We start from the raw sequence: 19,231 nt of genomic DNA, 5'->3' as shown, positions 1-19,231 counted from the left end.
TCCCTGGTGCTCAATGCCCTCTGAGTCTTCGAACAGAGAGGGCTCAGGACACGAGGCCAATCAAGCAATTGGATTGCCTTAACACGCCTTAGTGCTTTATAATACCTGCCATTCTCCATGCTTCAGTCTGTTCCTGATGCTTGCCATATTCGACGGTTATACTGCCATGCTTGCTGTGGTCTGCGCTGCCCTTCTCAGAGTGCTGCACCGAGCTCATGGTGCTGGTGGATGCCACATCCAGGCTGGACCCCAGGCACCCCCTTAGGGGGCTGGTGTGTCCCCCCCTGGCTGTCCTCAGCTGCGTTCCACACGGCGCCTGTGGAAGTGTACAAAGTGTCAACCTCAGCGTAGTTTTTAACCTGGAGTGATAGCTTTACTGATTTGCCACTTTACTACTCTTGTTAATGAATTTTTAATCTTCTTAATGACATTAAACACGGAAAGTAATTAAGGAAAACAAGTTTGAAACTGCTGACTTAAACCCTTTATTCAGAACTATTTAATGTAGAATTAATTTGATTTTGCCCATTATTCAAATGAACACATTACCTTCTCGTGCATTGGCCTCTTTTTCTTTCTTTTTTTTTTTTTGTGGTTTTGTTTTATTAAATATATCTTACAATGCTTTGTCCTTTTGCTTGGAGGTAACCAGAGAGTTCCCCTCCCAATGACAGAAAGGGTCAGCCCTCAGCATCTCTCCTGGGTCTCGTAAAGCCTCCCTGCATTGCAAGCTCAGCCATGGCTGGGATGGCAGCAGCATGCCTGAAGTGTTCGGTGGTACCGCCTGTCCCATTGGGAGCCAGGCCACATGCACCCTCAGCACGGGGTGTCCTCTGAACCTGGGAGCAGTGGAGATCCCACACGTGCCCTGGATCAGTCTCCAGTCTCCCTGAAACCAAGCTCTGTCGCAGGCAGGTGCAGTGTTGATACGACCAGGAGCAGATTGGATTCTATTGCCAGTTGGGGCTGAAGAGGACACTGGTCCTCATGTTCACAGGTCTCCCATCTTCATTGCTCTCAAGAAATTCCTCCTGACATGCAGTGTATCAGTAAGCTTTTTTCTCTGCAGCCACCTGCCTGGCAGAGCAGGTAATGTCAGTGGAGCTTTGCAGGCTGCTCTGCTTCTGAAACAGTGAGAGTCGTCCAGATAATGTTGTGCCTGAGAACAATAGCTGGGTAACAGAACAAAGCAGGGCAATAATCCAGCAGAGACAGAGAGAGGATCAGCTACAAACAAGTACAGCACCAACACATCCCAGACCTGAATCTGCAGGGAGAGTGGAGTACCAGAGTTGTGTGTGAAAAACTCAGAGTCCCTCTCCCTGAGCAGAATAGGGACTCGCTGATTGCTGCAGGGGACAAAAATCCTCTTTACAGCTGCCTAGAGCTCCCACGTGCTCCTTTCAGCATGGACCTGTATGACACACTGACTGCAGGAATCAACACTCAGCATTCAACTCTTTGTGCAGGTCAGCTGTAAGCAGCTGGCCTGGTTCTCTGTGAGGTTTGCCTATTTTTGCATCAATTTGGTGCCCGCTGGAAGTTACCACATCCTTTCCCTTGGCTCCAGTACATCACTGGATCATTCCTCAAGCTGGAATATTAAACATGCTGGCAGATTGTCATTAAAATCCTCTTTATTATGTGTTTTTGCTTCAGCAGCCAAAACTGGAGGAAAGAATGAGAGCAAACAATTTTCCTGCATGCCGGCTGTAGGACGCTCCACGAGCACCAAACTGACTCCAGCAAGACCTTTCCCACCAGAAGCAGCAGTGCTGCAGAGCACTGGGCAGGACAAGACCAGTGTTTCAGGCTGGAACAGCTCCCACCATGGTACCTGACCTCCTCGTAGTCAAGACTGTGTTTTAATGTGACAACAGATGTCATAATCCCTTTGGGCTTTTGCAGGCAGCAAACTGAGGCATTGGATAAATGAAATGACATGGAAAAAAATCAGCTGGTGAGCAGCAGAGAGCCCAGGTCCCCAGAGGAGCTGATGACTGATGTCTCACCTTCAGCCTCTAGCGCTCTTTTACAAGTGTATGGGGTGTCCCAGAATGGGCTTGACATGTCAACAGGTCTGAACAGATCCTACGAGGCACTCAATGCCCTGCTTGGGGATCTTGCTGAGGAATCAGCACCCAGCTGACATCATTTGGGTACCATTTTGTCAGGAAGAAACTTCCCTACATCAAGTCCAGTCTGAGTGCTTCATCCTAAAGGGTCATCCCAAGCCTTTAAGTTTTAGTGTTAATAGGCAAAGAATTTCCATGGCATACACAGCACTTCAGTTCTTGACAAACATCATGCCAGGTTATGTGCCGAGTCCCTGTGCCATCACCATCATGTCTGCTGTTTGCTCTGCTTCTTGCATCTTCCATGCTTTGCCCTCCAGCAGGATGGCACAAACACAAGGACAGACCGACAGTCTGTCCTGTCACTGTAATGCAAATTACTGCCCTCAGCTCAGCAGCAAAGAGGTAGGAAGAGATGGCCAGATGCCTTCTGTCACCCTCATCCATCCTTGGCCACTCAGACTGACTGCCCTTGAGCAAGGGCATGGTGGTGATGGATTGACGGTAGGACTAGATGGTCTTAGTGGCTTTTTCCAAGCTTAATGATTCAATGATTCTATGGCTCTAAGCTGGGCCATTCCCAGCACTCAAGGGGCTTCCCAGCACTGGAAGGTGGCAGGAGCCACAGGGGAAGCATCAGAGGACAAGCCCATGGCGGGGAGAAGGAGATGAGAGATGAAGGGGGCAGAGATGGAGAAGTGGAAATGAGGAGGAAGGGTGGAGAAGAGAAAGGTGAGGGGAAGCAGCAGATTTCAGGGTGGCTCTCCAGGCAGCATTGGAGGGCTCTGGCCGGCACTCCATTTCCAATTTGGCATGTTTGAGAGCGTAAACCTCCCTTCAGTCTGGGCACCAATAAAAGAGGCAGCTCTGCAGAGTCTGCACTCGGCTGTGGCAAGCTGCCGACTTTCATTTCTTTTTACTACTGACTTTGTGTGTCTCTCGCCCCTTCCTCCCATTCTGGGGACTTTATGGACTGAGACGCAGCATCCTCCTTCCCCCGAGCAGGGGTTGGCTCCAGACCTGGAGTTCCAGGAAATTTCCAAGGTTGCCTCTGTGCAGCAGCAGCAAACATTACCACCTGCAGCACCCAGCCCTGCACCAGTGGGGCCATGTCCCACTGACACTGCCCCACTGCTGGCATGGGGCTTCTCCACCAGTGCCCCACTGGCTCCTTCCAGAGGGCAGCTCTGCATCCATGCTGCCCATCTCATCCGTGAGCAGGCTGCAGGATGCCCAGGGCATCATAATCAATTCAGATGGGACTGGCCACTGCTGGTTTTTCTGACCTTTGTGCTCTGCCCATTGCCACACTGGCTCAGAGGAGATGCTTGCTGCTACTGCATATTTGGAGAGGAGAGGTTGTGTACATGTGAAAGAGATGGCTACGTCACATGCTGCTGATGCTGCAGACTAATTAGGCAATTAACGTGTTTCAAAGAGGAGAAGAACAAATTACAAAGAGTAAATGAAAGAGAAGAATGGACCTGGCTGGAAAAATGTACCTTACGTGCAACCCACAAGTTTTTCTGTATGCCAAACTGGCAGAAAGGAAACCGGACATCCCTCCAAATACAAGTCTGGATGAGAAATGTGGGTCTTTTAAAGAATGGTGCCATCTTCTCAGCACTTCCGGCTTTCTTTACCTTGTTGCTGGAAGCCCAGTCCCTCCCACAAGGATACGGAGATTCGGGTTTCCCTTGTGCCCCAAAAATGTGTCCCCCACATCTTGGCAATGCAAAATGAAGGAAACCCCTGTTGATTCGTTCTACTGTACCAAAAGCAGTTGAATGCTCACCGACAGCTCCAGAGCAGAACAGGAGGGAAAAGGGCAATTTTTTCACACAAAAGTTGCACATTCTGACATTAGCATCAGCCAATTTTGCAAATCTTGGCCTCCAGCACCCCTCCTGGCTGCTTCCCCTGTTCAGCAGAATGTGAGTGGGTGGACACACGATTTCTGGAACACAGGTGTCCCTTATGCCCCAAATCACCACACGTCTTATTGTGCCCTGTGCACATTTTCTAAGGTACCTCTTACAGCCCAGTGTCCGGATCCCCCAGCCACAGGGATTCCTCCAGTCTGATTTTGTCATGACTGCATTATGGACACATGGCAGTTCTATGTATGAGCACATGTACAGTTGCATTTTGTCTATGAGACTGTGCATTGTGGGGCTCAGTTTGCACAAATTTTACGGCAGAACTATGGACAAATGTGACTGAAAATGCAGGTCTTTGTTTTGTCCCATCTATACCTGTGCTGTATATGTATGTGCTAGTATTTTATGAAACCTGCAAGCTGCACTCTGCAGTATTCACATACCGCTGTTTTGTAACTGAAGGTTTTTTTAATTATTATTTTATCTTATTTAATTTAATTTAATTTTACTATTTTTGCATGGGTACCAGTGAGTACATGAACAGCAGAAGAGGAGGATGAACGTACTGGGAAGCCAAATATCTTGGTATTTGTGTTTGTGTTTCTTCTTCACGGGTCTTTTTTTGCCTCAAGGAGCCACTTACGGGGCTGAAATACTGCAAGATCTGGTCTTCTCGTGGTATTCCTACCAGCCAGGGAGTGAAACACCCTGAGCAGAACAGATCTTACATTATTTCAGCTCCACAGAGTGCTCCCTGAGGCATCTGCAAGAAACATAAGCACAGCTACAAATGCATGGGAAACGCTCGCCGCACAGAGGCGAGCGCTGAACTCCTTGCATGGACAAGGGGCAGAGGCTGCATCCACCCAGGGCACGCCGCGATGTGCGTCCTGCAAAGGGTCCAGCCCAGCCCAGGCAGCAAAGAGCTGAGCCCAATGCAAATGGCAGGAACAGGAGGTCCATGGAGTGCCATTTGCCAAATGGCAGGATTGGGGCCATACAGTGGCACTGTGGTTCCCTTCACCACATGGGTGGATCTGGGCATCGATGCAGACCAACGCCCCAATGCCCAACCCCATTTTACTGAAGATGGCGGAGAATTTTGGCTTTTCTACTGAAAGCAAAATTTTTTTCAATGGAGATAGATGTTTTCAAATTAACACTTCTGTCTCGTTATAATGTTGGGAAAAATGTTCCATTACCTCCTAGCTTTGCTGATCTCCAGAAACATTTAGGAAATAGAAGTTTCAGCCTACAAGAAATTCTGTTATTTATACATTAATTTTCATCATGAAGTGAAATTAAAAAATGGAGTGGGCAGGATGGGGTAGAACAGAATGTTAATTCTGAGACAAATTCAATGCAGAAGCATAAAAATCATGTTAAAGTTTATGTTTTGATAGTGTTGAAAACAAAATTACTTATAAATATAATGAGGAAGGCAGAAACAAATAATCCATTACACTTTGGGTCAGTTCAAATCTCTGCCAAAAGTTCCAGTCAACATTTAACATTTCCACAAAATGGTTCAATTTGGAAGATTCTGCATTTTCCAGTGGAAAACTAGTCCATCAAAATTCTTTTTTTGATCTGCTCTCTTGATTATAGCACGCTACTAAAGAAGGATGCTTTCTGCTGTAACCATTTTTTTCTAGCTGCAGGCATGTAATTTACACTTATATTTCAACTGACTAATACCGCATTAAGCATCATCTCAGGACTGGACGTTCATTATCAGAGATTGCATAACAACAAAAGGAAACAGCCGCAGTGTCCAAAAAACCTGGGGCCCCACAGCACCGCAGCATGGCCGCATCCTGCACAGGGAGCAACCCGCACCCTGCAGGCTCCACAGTTGGGCGAAAACGCTGCTCTCGAAAGAGTGAGCACCCAGCTGGAGTTCAACAGAAGAAACACTATGTGTTTAGGTCCTTCTCTTATTGTCACGTTCTCTTGTTTTTTCCTTTCTCCTCTTCCCACACTCTCGCCCCTTGTCATTCTTCTCCATTATTTTCTCCATTCCTCTGTAGCCCTGCGGTCGACATTGCCCCATCTTCCCGTCTGCACGCTGCGGTTCATCATTGCTCTTGCACCCTCCCATTCCCCCTGCCCCACCAGTGGATTCCCTTCCCAAGTCCTGCCTTCTCCTCCCTTTCTCCATACCAAATTTCCCCTCTAGGCTCTAGGCTCCGGTGGTTCAGTGGGGATGTCATCCTAAAACCGCCCTTCTAATGACACAGCCCTGGTGCTGTTCCCACCCTGCTTGCATGGTATTTCATCAGAAACCATGAGACAAGTTAATCTGTTTGGGCTCCAAATGAAGGAAACAATGGGGGGAAGAAACGGTGAGAGACATGCTACTTCTCTCCTCTGGCAAAGGGGCACAATGGGGGTGGGAAGGAACGTGGGGGTGGGTAGGAGGAAGGAAGGTTGCTTTATTTTATTGATTTAAAAAAAAACACACACATATCCCACAGGCGCCAAAAAGCACAGGGCAATGATTAATGTCCCCTCAGAAAAAGAAATTATATAGAATAAATTAAACTACTGTGGCAGCAAATTGAAAAATAAGGATGTAAATGAGGTTTGAATACTTAATATCTGAGAAGTGGAAGCGAGTCCTGGGCATGGAAAGGCTGGTGAGGAATTGCCAGCGACCCAAGGGGGATGCTCCCCTCTCCCAGCCCAACACGAGGAGGTGGTGTTGGCAGTGGAGCTGGGGTAGCCCATGCCTGGGGATGGAGAGGTGCTACCTCCATGCTGCACTCGGTAGGAAGAAGTCCTGGCTGCAGCCCTATAGGCAGGGCTCCCAGCTCAGCTCCACTGGGCTGCAAGGGTGCCCATGGCTTCCTTCCAACTTGGGATATTCTGTGTTTCTATGATTCTATGACTCCATGACTCTATGACTCTATGATTCTATTCCATGATTCTATGGCTCTATGACTCTGTGAAACTGTGATTGTATGATTCTATGGTTCTCTGACTCTATGACTCCATGACTCTGTGATTCTACGACTCTACAATTCTATTCTGTGCTTTCCACACACGGTACAGTATAGTCCTCATGGATGACAGGTCTACAGAATATCAAACACTGTTCAGCTCCCATCCGTGGTGCTAAGTTCCTTTTTCACTTCTTCATCCCATCACCATCCCTGAGAGAAGGCTGCTGGATCTGTGTTGAAGCCATGTTACCTGGGAGAGAGGAAGGATCCCATAGGAAACGTGTCCTGCTGCTGCTTGCTACCCACTCAGCCAGGGCTCTTTGCTGTGTTACAGGTGCAGGTGACAGATCTTGACCAGGGATTAAACTCTGTTGGCACCAACATGAAATGCAAAGCACAGCCTGTTGACCATCCCTAGGAGTTGTTTGGGCAGTGGGATCCACTCATGGCAGATGAGAGGGCAGTGAGCATCCCCTGTGGTCTCAGCTGCAGGCTGTGCTCCTGTCCTCCTGATGAGAGCAGCAAAGGGTCACAAGGAGGGAGGACAGGAAGGTGCCACTCCTCCCATGCTGGACTTGACCCTCCTGACAGGTGCAGGAGTACACAGGAGGTCCCATTCTGGGTTGTGCAGGACCGAAGACATCTGCTGTGGGATGGGGTCGGGCTTTGGGACATGCTTATCCAATGTTGGAGAGGTGACATGGAGAGGTGCAGAGCACCCAATGGGGATGAGTACTGGCTGAGGGGCAGCACTCCTTCTCCTGCCCCCTCGGCTTAACCCCAGGCACTGCCATCAGCCTCTCCCAGTGGGAAATCAATATTCCCAAACTGCCAGGAGCTGCTAGCTTGGGCTTATCTTCCTTCCATCTGGCTGTGGTGGAGGAGAGCCCATCCTCAGATAGGGCTCTGCTTTATCTCAGGTCCCTCCATCTCTGCTCAGTCCCCTCTCTCTGCATCACCTCTCACTTCTGCCAGTGTGTGTGTGTGCGTGTGTGTCCCTCTCTGTTCCCTTCTGTCTTTTTTGTTCATATATATTTAGTATTTATTTACAAGCTTGATTTTTTTCCCTCTGAGTGAAGCCAGGCATGCACAGAAATCCTTAAGATGCTATAAAGCTGCTGAGGTATAAAATGGAAAGTGCTTAGCCTGCCTGTACAGAAATATCTCACTGCGCCGCACTGGAAGCCACCGAAGCTGGGCACTGTAAATCTCATAGAGTTTAGCTTGTTTGTTTACACCATGACGACGATCTAAAGAGAAAAAGAGAGAGAGGGGGAGAGGGAGAAGCTCTAGGTTCCCCTGTCAGGATGTGGCACACATTCCCTACCCAGACTGCCCAATGGACCTCAGGAACACATCACCTCCCAGCCCATGTCCCTGCCCACCCCGCTGGGCACAGCCCGGGGTTGGGATGAGGCAGAGGTGGCCGCTGGTACCACCCGTTTGAGGACTGCTGCCCTTCCCAAGGCACGACTCAGAGCTCTGACAAGGGTCTCCTGCTGCTGGGGCACCACACATTTTCTTGCTTCCTATTTGTCCATCAAACCAAGTCCTGGCTTTCGAACATTGTAGAATCATAGAACTATTAAGGTTGGAAAAGACCACTAAGATCATCTAGTCCAACTATCATCCCATCCTCACCATCCCCACTAACCGTGACTCTTAGTGCCACATTTCCACATTTTTTCAACACCTCCAGGTACGGTGACTCCACCACCTCCTTGTGCAGCCTGTGCCAATGCACTGCAGTCCTTTCATAGAAGAAACTGAGATGTGTGCTGCTCTTGTTTGTGAAGGTGGAGGACCAGCAGCCAGGCTTCCTCATGTGCCAAACACTTTGGTCCCCATCTGAGCAAAAGATGGAGCCACCACAGTAACAGACAATAGATCTAAGAAAGAAAGGAAAGCCAAAAGTCTAGATCAGAAATTATAAGTGCTACATAGAGTACTTTAGCAGAAAGGCACTGAGAAAAATGTGAAAACCTGCAGTGACGGCACTGTAAAAACATCTCTCGCTGAAAAAAAACCCACCAGGCTGCTGAATTAGTTCTGACATCATCGATGGGGAACGCAGTCTGCAATGCTGACCTGACCTGACCCAACACACAGGGAGCTTGTTGTGCACCTGGAAGATGAATTCAGGCTTCGCGTGTCCTAGATATAAGACCCTTAGGGCATATAATACCCTGAAGGTATAAAAGCCTTGGAAAAAGAAAAAAAATAAAATCAGAGCTTGTCTCAGGTATTCATGGGTAGAAGGAGTAGGAAGGACGGAATTCCATCCCCTCCATGTGTGGCTGCCTCCCAGCATCCCGCAGCCCAGACCAACGGGCAGACCTTGTGAGCAGTGTGTCCCACTTGGAAAGGGCAGGGGCAGCAGCACCAGCTCCAGCACCAAAAGGTATGCGCAGGGCAGCTCCACTGTGCTGTCCAGACACAGCAGAAAAGAGAAAGCTTGATGTCTACTTGGCACACCAATGAGTTTGCACCTCTTTCCATGAGCATCCATCTGAAAGACGTGTCCCCCTGTCCGACAGAGATAAAGACCTCACGCACAGTAAGGCTGGATCAGCCTTGAAACTTCTCCTCCCACATCTTTTGCTGAAAACCTTTTGTTTTTGTTTTGTTTTTCTCTCCCTTCCCAATGGCTTCCTGGCCCCTTCACTCAGGGGGCACACCAGGGCCTGGAGTAGGGGTCTGCACAGCGCTCACAACAGGCCCTGAGACAGCTGCAGCAAAAGGGATGCTGCAATCCTAAATGCCCTGTGCGCTCTACATATTGTGGAAAAAGCTGTTGCATTCATCAATGTCAGACGCAGAGTTTGAATAAATTTGAATGCACTCAAGCGTGTTCCCTGCAGTTTTCTATAATATCACTTTCCAGTTTGAATATTTCACTTACTTTTTTTCAAATTTCTTTTTATTCACCAGTTTTTCCTCCTTTTCATCCTCTCCTCGCTCCCTCTCCTCCCACCACCTTACCCTCTCTCCAGGTTTTCACATTTGCAACCCAAGCAATTAGGCAAGGGGTCTATGCTGCGCGCGTCCTTGCAGCAGTGCCCTGGAGAAGGCAGGCACTTCTCACAATGCAGCGATGCCTTCCCAGCCTCTGGTCACTTTGGATGTCTTCCCAAAACAGCATGGCACCCCATGGAACACTGCAGGGAGCTGAAATAAAGTGCTTGCAATGCACCAGCACATTTACATCATTTACATGCACCAGTACCTTACATCAACTCGTGAGGTGCTCATGAGCAGCTCCCAGTTGCCTTGGATCAGGAGTTGAGCTCTGGCAGTGGAGAGGGGACAACAGAGTCCAACAATGCCATGGGTCAGCAGTGGGGTCCCAGCCACATGCTCTGAAGGTCAGAGCTGTTCACTGAGGAGCAGCAGGTCTGAAACTGCTCTGCTGCTGGTGTTGTATGGTGGTGCCCCAATGCTACACCGGGGCAAACAAGGTGAACCCACCTCATGCTTTCCTTCCTCTTTGCCACCAACCTGGAGTAAGCTTTTGGCCCCTTTCATCTCCCACACTTCAGTTTGTCCCCTCTGTAATAAAAATTGGATTTAGGAGTGGGCTGGTAGAGCAGTGAGTGATGCAAGCTGAATGAACATGCTCAAGGGTTATTCATACAAAGACAAGGGTATGCAGTTTGTAACCCCATATTTGGGCTAAGTATCCTTGTGTTTTGCACACACAGGAGCAGAATGACCTCCTGCACTGCCGTCCTCTGCCCAGGACCACCATGCGGCAGAGGGGCATGAGTGCACTGGGGAGCGGGCAGGGGAAGAGAACTGGTGGCCCCTGGGACTGAATGAATTCTGCTGCTTGTATTGAGAATTCACTGCTCTCCCTGGTAGTGAAAACTCTATGATCTTGTGACTAACCACTTTCCCCTTTCACTGTTTTTGATTTATATCCCATTACTTCGCCTGTTTGTGCCTTGCAGACATGAATTTTTTCCCTGACATCTCCTATGCAGCAGCCACGTCAAAACCTTTGATAAAATAATAGTGGTAAGACGTTTGCATGGCTGTTTTTATGTTTCCAGGGATATAGACATCAATTAAAACTCTTCATACAATCTGATCCGTCGTTATTAAAGGCATTAATACTGGCACGCCCCTCAGATTAGGGGCTGCTCACCGGGCGATGGAGGAAAGCAGGGAACATTGTCCGCATGCGTCCCCTCTCTGCTCAGCTCCTGCGCTTGGAGCACGGCTGGCACAGGCTGCCCAGGGCACCCAGTGGGATGGGGTGGCATGGGGCAGAGGCATCCCACACATCAGCAAAGCACCGCGCCATTCTCCCCACGCTTAAAGTATCTGCAGACCTTGAACAATGAGCACCAGCTCTGCAGCTGACACCCCCTGATGAAAGAGGCCAGAGCTGCTGGATGCATGCTCAGACAGGTGGCCAGAGAGGGCAGCCGAGATCACAGGACAGTGCTCAGTGCTGAGCGTTGGCTGGGAAAAGACCCCCCTCTTTCCGCAATATGGGTAAAATGGAGAGGGAAAGCTGGGAGAATATGTGAATTTCCCAATGCAACTTGTGCAGCATTTCCTCATCAGTGATCTCCACATGTTGTCAAATACAAGAAGCACCTCTTAAACTGGAAACTGAGGCTGCTTGGGTTATTTTGTTAAATATGCCAAAGTAGGTGCCTAACTGAGGTAAGAAATGGGCACTGCAGTGGTCAGCCTGTGAGAAATGTCAGTGTCATCACCCAGGGTTTCGCTTGGTGAGGCAAACCAGAAGGTCTGAGTTATGCATCCAGACCCACGTGTGTCCAGCTTTTCTCATTCAACACAGCCCAAAGCGGTTCCTGCTGGAGCTGGGAACAGTTGGTGTCCCCATCTAACCTTCCCACAGTACTCATCGTGGGATGAAATCTGAATTTGCAGGGAATGGCTTTGGAGCCAGGGCCTTTCTCTTTTCCCTCTAGCATCTCTACCACCCAAACAGAACATGTGCTACCTCCTACTGGCACCATGTGGTCCATCCAAAGGCTCCAACCATCCAAAGGTTGGTGATGATGCCTTCCCCAGTGCTTCTGGAGGACTCTGGAAACAGAGCGACATTGCTGCCTGTGCTAGGAAGTCTTCCTCCATGTGGTTTTCCAAATCCCCATTAAGCAACATGATGCAGGAAATTGTGTTTAATGCCTGGAGCATTTCCTTGGGATGGGAAAAACGTTGCTGGGAAAAAAACGTCCCCTCCCTCATCCAAAGCAAACACAGGTGACCACCACTATGGTGCTGGTGGCAGCGGGGGGACAAATGTGTGTGCACCTCCCACACTGAGGTGTCTCTTATTGAGCACTGGTTTCCCATGCCCCCAGGGGAGCTGGAGGAAGCATGTGTCTCTCAGGCACACGGCAGCCCTGACTGGGTAACGGTGCAGAACGTAAAGTGTTGTCTATTAGGTAGGAGACTGGTTAATACAAAGAGTTGTTGGTAATAACAATGTCCTTTCAGCAGTGACAGAGACAAAGTACCTGCATGTGGCGTGTACCACTGCGTGCAGCGAGTGATGGTCGCAGGGAAGCTTTGGAGATCATTTGAATTTCACATCCAGGGAGAGTCGGCCTATCATTAAAAAACCCTAATTTCAGTGTCAGGTGGAGTTCCAGGTAATCGATCATGGTGTCAGCTGGTACAGGCTCTCCCTGCCTCCTTGCCTTGCCTCCAAGTCAGCCTTGTTTTTTTCCAATTAAACTTGTTGCTGGCATCCAGAGGGAAGTGCAGGAGTGCAGGAGGGGCAGCCCACCCAGCCCCCCTCATTATCTGCCAGCAAAGGGGCTGAGGGCTGCCAGGAGATGGGTATGGTTATGGGGTGAGGGATAAGGGAAGGGAATGCTGAGAAACTGATCTTTGCTGTAGCAAGGGGAAGGAGGCACTTGCAGGGGGATTTTTGAAACATCTGTGAGAAAGCATTGTATGAGATCCTCTACGCTGATGCCAAGCCCCACCAGCCAGAGTCGTTGCCTCCCACATCCCCTCTGCCCCTATGCAGCATTTCAAACCCTATGCCTACACAGGCATGTCCTGCATCCCAGGCTCCTCTCATCATCCACCAGCCCGCTTCTCATCTCATACTTCACCATCTCCAGGGCCCGTCTCTTGCTCTCCAGAGTCAGATTCCCTTTAATGGCTAGCAGAATGATCCAGGCTCCTCTCTACAGCTTCAGTTACCAGGGCAACATTTTTGGCAAGAGATTTTTTTGGTGAGAAAACAACCTTCCTCTTCCCCCAAAGGTCAAATCTGCACGAAGGATTGCCATCAATAGAAACATACTCCATTTTCTATCATATTTCACCCCAGTTTTAAAATTCGTATCTGTAACCAAAGCTGACTGAAAAGGCATTATATGGAGAAAAATACTTCAAAAATAATGCCAATAAAAATGTGCTTCAGACCAAAGGAATCTGTTAGAAAAAAAATTAGAGTTTCTAATTCCTACACACATTGCAATTCCATTACAATCCTACTACACAGAAATTATACTGAAAAATTATATTTAAATTATATTGAAATCAAAACATTTGTGCAACATTTACTCAGTACTTTGGCTAGTCCTGTGTGCTGCTGTGACCATTTGGTAGCAGAGGTTCAGAAGCAGGAATAGAGTCACCCTTTACTGCCACTTGTACCTACCTAGTATGTTCACTGATCTGGGCGAGGGGATTGAGTGCTCTATAACCCTGTACTCAGCTCTAGTGAGGCCGCATCTCCAGTGCTGTGCTCAGTTTTGGGCCCCTCACTACAAGAAAGACATCAAGGCCCTTGAGCGTGCCCAGAGAAGGGCAACTGAGCTGTGAAGGGTCTGGAGCACAAGTGTTACGGGGAGCGGCTGAGGGAACTGGGATTGTTCAGTCTGCAGAAGAGGAAGCTCAGGGGAGACCTTATTGCCCTCTACAGCACCCTGAAAGGAGGTCACAACCTCCTTTCAGGGTGGGGGTCAGCCTCTCCTCCCAGGTAACAGTGATAGAATGAGAGAGAATGGCCTCAAGTTGCGCCAGCGGAGGTTCAGGTTGGGTATTAGGAAAAACTTATTTTCAGAGAGAATGCCAATTCTGCCCAGGGAGGTGGTGAAGTCATCGTCCCTGGAGGTGTTAAAAAAATATGGAGATGTGGTACTAAGGAACATGGTTTACTGAGTAATGTTGGTGGCAGGTGGATGATTGGAATGGATGATCTTAGAGGTCTTTTCCAACCTTAATGATTCTCTGTGATTCTATGTGAGATCAGAAGCATCTGAGGGACTGTCTGAGGGACATGGTTTAGGGGACACGGTGAGGATGGGTTGATGGTTGGACTAGATGATCTTGGTCTTTTTCAACCTCAATGACTCTATGATTCTATGATCAGCCCTAAGCAGGGACTTCATGTTCCATGTACCAAATAAAGGACAGTCATGGACTCAAAAAGCTGAAAATCAGGGTCAGGGCTGTTATCCTCATGGACAAGGCATGGATCCTGACAGAGAATGACACCTCACGTTATATATAACCCCAGCTGAATGATTCAGCTGGGCTGCAGAAGGGCCAAGATTAAGAGCAGGGGTCCAGGGGCAGGACTGCCCTGGTGGACTTCCTGTGCTTGTGGTTTTCATGCTCAAGTAATTTCTAAAGACACAGCAAAGTAGAGAGGCTCTGAAGGTCAGCGTGGGGTGAGCCAGGCCACAGAGGCAGAGTCCAGCAGGGCTGGATGGGTCACCCAGGGCTGGGTGGTGGCTCTGCAGTGTGGCTGGTCAGCAGTCAGACACCACTTGGAGGGAAGGCAGAACTGATCTTAACTACAGGAGTAGGCACAGCTGAAGGCCGACCCCTGAGGGGGAAGGAGGTGGAACAGTGCAGGCAAGCAGCTAGATTGGCCACCTCTGCAGTGTGGGGACTCCACCCACCTCTGCCGAGCCCTTCTGACTTGTCCAGGCATTCACATGACAGGGAAAGGTCAAACAGATCTAACTGCAGCACTGCAGAAACACAGTCTTGGCTTGCTAGAGAGAAACTGGGCAGTGGGAAAGGCACTGCTGTAACACTTAACCATAATGTTGGGCAGGGAGCCCAAACACAGAACGTTGAAGTTAGCACCATTTGAGCTGGATCAAAGGTCAGCGTGATTGGGAACATCCAGCCAAGACTGGAGGTCTCTCATGCGGAGAGAATTGGTGATGCTGTTGTGCCAGCACTGCAGAGGGACAGTGCACTTGGGGTGGGTAGGATTTAAGAGAGCTGAGCTGGGCTTGGGACTGCTTGTGATCTTGATATCTATCCACTAGGCTCAGGTCTCATGCAGCTGACAGTTTTGCCCAAATGGTGATAGTTGCTTCTCAACGTGGACAGCCAGCCCCTATTTATAACCAGGCTGACTGCAGAAAGCCTTCAGTGCTGAGTCTGTGCTGAATCCATAGTAAGTGGCCTGGGCTTTTCCGCCTGATGCCCTGAGGGCACGGCTCTGTTCCTATCTGCAAGGTGTACCAGTCGCTTCCTGCCATTTCTGAGCTTGCAGATCTGCAGTTGGAGCTGTTCATTTCTCACTTGGCTGTGTGGTACAGGGAATCCTAGCCTGAACCTAGTCAGGTGAGTGTGACAAGCCCAGGGCTGCTCCTCTCTGAGATACAATCCCAGCTTGCCAGGACATTTGGCAGCTGCTGCAGCTCCATGTGGGGCTGAAGGCACTTGGATCCCACATGATGCCCAGAGGAGAAGAGAAACCAATTGCCTTTGCTTCAAGGGCAACAAGTAAAGCACAAAGGAACAATGTGCAAATTGAATGGGAGGCATTAAGAAATATCTTTGGAGAGAGCACAAGTTTCATCAGCACAGTACAGACAAAGATTGATACATCTGACTTCTTCCTCTCCTGTCTCTCTCAGCCCCTCAGGCAGCTCCTCTGGCTGCCAGCTGAAGGCAAGACAGCATCCCTGACACTTTGCAGAAGGCTGTGGCTTGTTGGGCTATCTCTGTCATGCAAGAGGACTCTGCACATGGGATGGAGTGGTGGCAGTGCTGCATTCTCCAGCAAGGTACATAGCAAGGTGTAAGGCCATGCTTATGTCCCCACAACTGCATGGATACAGACAGATGCAAAAAGGAGACCAGGGACTGGAAGGGTGGCACTCACAGTCTTAGGTCAGTTTGCAGCTCAGCTGGTCATCATCTGTGTAACCGAGGGTGGAGCACCTCAACTCTAGGCTTTGGTTCCCTCTCCTCAACACTGGGTCTACATTCCATCAGCTTAATTTGCCTGCATGGTCTCTTTGGTGCCTGAATGGCTCTTTCCATGGCCTTGCACAATGCCCTGGTTCACCCATCCACACCAATGGATCCTGCTGCACTGAAATGAACAATGCTGGCACAGATGATGATGCAAACTGGGAGGGGGTGAGGATCTCCTAAGCTAATGGTAACAGTGCAAATCTCTCATCATTTGCTCATTTGTTCTTCCCTTGCCTGGCACTTTTGTTTCTCTTTAAGCGGAGTTTATCATGGTGCAATGGGCTTTTTTCCAAGTGAATGTCTGTCAGCTCCAATTTGTTCAAACGACCTTTGTAGGCTCAGGGGAATTTTAAAAATAAATAAAGAAAGGTCTGCTGGAGTGCTCAGAGAGGGCTCTACCTGACAGCCGGTGATAGAGACACCTCAGAGCCTGCAAGCACTGAGTCCTCTGGGAGCAAGCCAAGGGAAATGGGCTGATTAGGGGAAAGACTCTGGGACTTCAGGGACACCTGCTAGGTGGCAGAGAGCATGTGGAGCTGTAGACACAAGGCTGCTGCTAGCAGGGATAGGGAAGGGGAGCATGCAGCTCTTACTTCCCTGCACCTTCCCCTTGGCCCCACAGCAGAGGGAGCATTAGGCTGATGTCCTAGCATCAGGTGAACCCACAGACAATACAGTCCAGATGCTCTTGTCCTTGCTTCTCTCCGAGACTCTTCTGAGACTTGCTGTTAGATGGACTAACAAACAGGTCTCCTTGGCTGGGCTGGTTGGGTTAGGCTGGTCCTGGGTCAGGGCAAACATCTCACTCTGTCTCTGCAACTGGACACAGTCCTCTTGCTCCACTTTGCCTCTGAAAAGGGCAAGGTCATTTTGCCAGAGTTTGCCCCAGCCAGAGCTGGCAAACTATGTGGGATGTGCCTGGACTTGAGCATTCAGGAACAGTGAGGGGTAAAATATCTGTGGAAAACAGGGGAGGAAAAATGGGACTAGAGGCTGGGGCCAAGAAAGAAAGACAACACTTCATCTGAATGAAGCAAAAAACACAAGAGCAAAGGGATGGAAAGAGTAAGAAGGTCAGAGAAACACAGTTTAAAGCCAACCTCTTGGCTGCAGCTAATGTGGGCAACTCTGCAACATTATTCAAACTTCTCAAGCCAGCAAGAAGCATACCCAAATCTGTCTGGCTAAGAGCCACAGAAAACCTGAAAGAATAGGAGCCAAAAGCTCTGGGAGTATTTCACCAGGGTGCCCCAGCTGGTGTTAAGTTGGAATTGCAGCAGGGGCCCAAGAGGATCCAGTTAAATCAGTTCCTGCTGGCTTCTTTGTTCCCATCACTGGTAATGTGGGATTAGCCAGCAGCCCTCTGCATGCACAGGCTCACTGCCAGCCAAAGGATGCAGCCCTGACATGAAAGCTCTGCTCAAAGTGCTTGAAGGCATGCAATGGCCATCTCTGGCTTAGCAAGGAGAGCTCAAAGGTTTGCTTTCTTCTCCTAGCTCTGCCACAGATGTGTTATGAAAACCCACGCAAGTCATTGTGCCTTTGATTAGTTTCTCACAGCGCATTTGTACAGTGCTCAGCTCAGTGGAGGCCTTGGGGACGGGTGCTAGGAGGCAAACAGTGATAATGATGCTAGTGATAGCATTGGTGACAGTAAGGGCTGAACTTGTTGGGACTCTTCTAAACACTTCTATATCCACTACCTTGGAAGAAAAAGTTGTCATTCAGAGTCACAGTGAAAGAGCAGGAAGGGTCAGGAGTTAAAGAACAACAGGTGACTTTAACTCCTCCACTGACAGCTCTGAATTTTCTTCTGTATCCTTCTGCACAAGTGTCCTGACAAGGCACTGCCTCCCACCGCTCCTGGAGATGGTGGCACTTCTGCCCAACTCCTGGGACTGGGCACACGAAGAGCAAAGAGCCATGTGGGTTCACTAACTCTCATCCTAACATGAATATGTTGGTTTAGTGTTGGGACTGTAGACAATATCATTGCAAATATGCCAGCATATTTCATATCTGCTATTCTTTGTTTGTAAACCTAGCTGAGGATGGTGAGACACTGGAACAGGTTGCCCAGTGAGGTTGTGGATGCCCCCTCCCTGGAGGCATTCAAGGCCAGGCTGGATGGGGCCTTGAGCAACCTGGTCTAGTGGGAGGTGCCCCTAGTTTCAGGGGGTTAAAACTAGATGATCTTAAAGGTCCCTTCCAAAACAAACCATTCTATGATTCTATGATTTCTGGAGCATAAAAAAGGTTGATTTCACCTCAAACTTTCCATAGTTGAAGATGTGACTACCAAGGAATTTGTAGATGAATCCTTAGAACTGAGCTGTACTGATATCAACTTTCTCAACATCAAAAATAAATAAACAAAAGAGAGAAAGAAAAAAATAGAAAAAATATGTTGCCCGGAGGAGATATTAAAGAGGGGAATTGAACACGCACATGCAGTGATGTCTACCTAAGTCCACAGACAGCCTGGATGGTAGCTGAGAAACGCAGAAGCTGCCTACACCCACCTCTGTACATCAGTTCTGAAACCTAATGCTGACACTTTAGAAATAACCACTCAAATGGCTTTCCAAGCTGGAATTTTTTGCAGATGTCTGCAACTCATTTAATTAGCCTCCAGTCCCAGGTTGTTTTCTGCTTCCCTCAAGAAGGCAAAACGTTTGACTGTCTTTTCCCCAACAGCCAATGCAACCCTGTGTCTTTCATGGTATGGACATCTATTTTGCATTCAAAATGAGCACCACCACAGGGAATAGCACAGAATAAAGACCTTAATATCAATTTCAGTAAGTTTAGGAATCTTGTAACGATTCTATTGTTCACGATTCTCTTCAATTTCAAAAATTCCCCATCATGAGCGTGCTTCCTGCTCTCAGCCTGATGAGGCAAGTCCAGCTCCATTTTCACCTTTCTTAACCAACTAGCCATCTCTGTGTTTTGCTGTGTTCAGCCGTCCCTACCTCTGTGCCATGCAAATCCACCTCGAGGACCATTCTCATCCACACCTATCTATCCGTCCGTCCTTCCATCCATCCTTCCCTCCCCCCCTCCCTTCATCCATCCATCCCTCCATCCATCCCTCCATCCATCC

General features: G+C 48.9%; 1 long non-coding RNA gene across 1 annotated transcript in view; it reads right to left on the bottom strand.

Moving 5' to 3' along the window:
• LOC110399775 overlaps positions 1-19,231 on the bottom strand; it is a 95,728-nt gene that overhangs the window by 22,718 nt on the left and 53,779 nt on the right. The window contains exon 4 of the long non-coding RNA XR_002439399.1: positions 106-316. This is a non-coding gene — a long non-coding RNA (uncharacterized LOC110399775). The remainder of the gene's footprint in view (positions 1-105; positions 317-19,231) is intronic.

The sequence above is a fragment of the Numida meleagris genome, chromosome 5 (assembly GCF_002078875.1).
Source record: "Numida meleagris isolate 19003 breed g44 Domestic line chromosome 5, NumMel1.0, whole genome shotgun sequence".
NCBI lineage: Eukaryota > Metazoa > Chordata > Aves > Galliformes > Numididae > Numida > Numida meleagris.
Note: the sequence above shows the minus strand (reverse complement) of the source record. Positions and strands in the feature narration are given on the sequence as shown.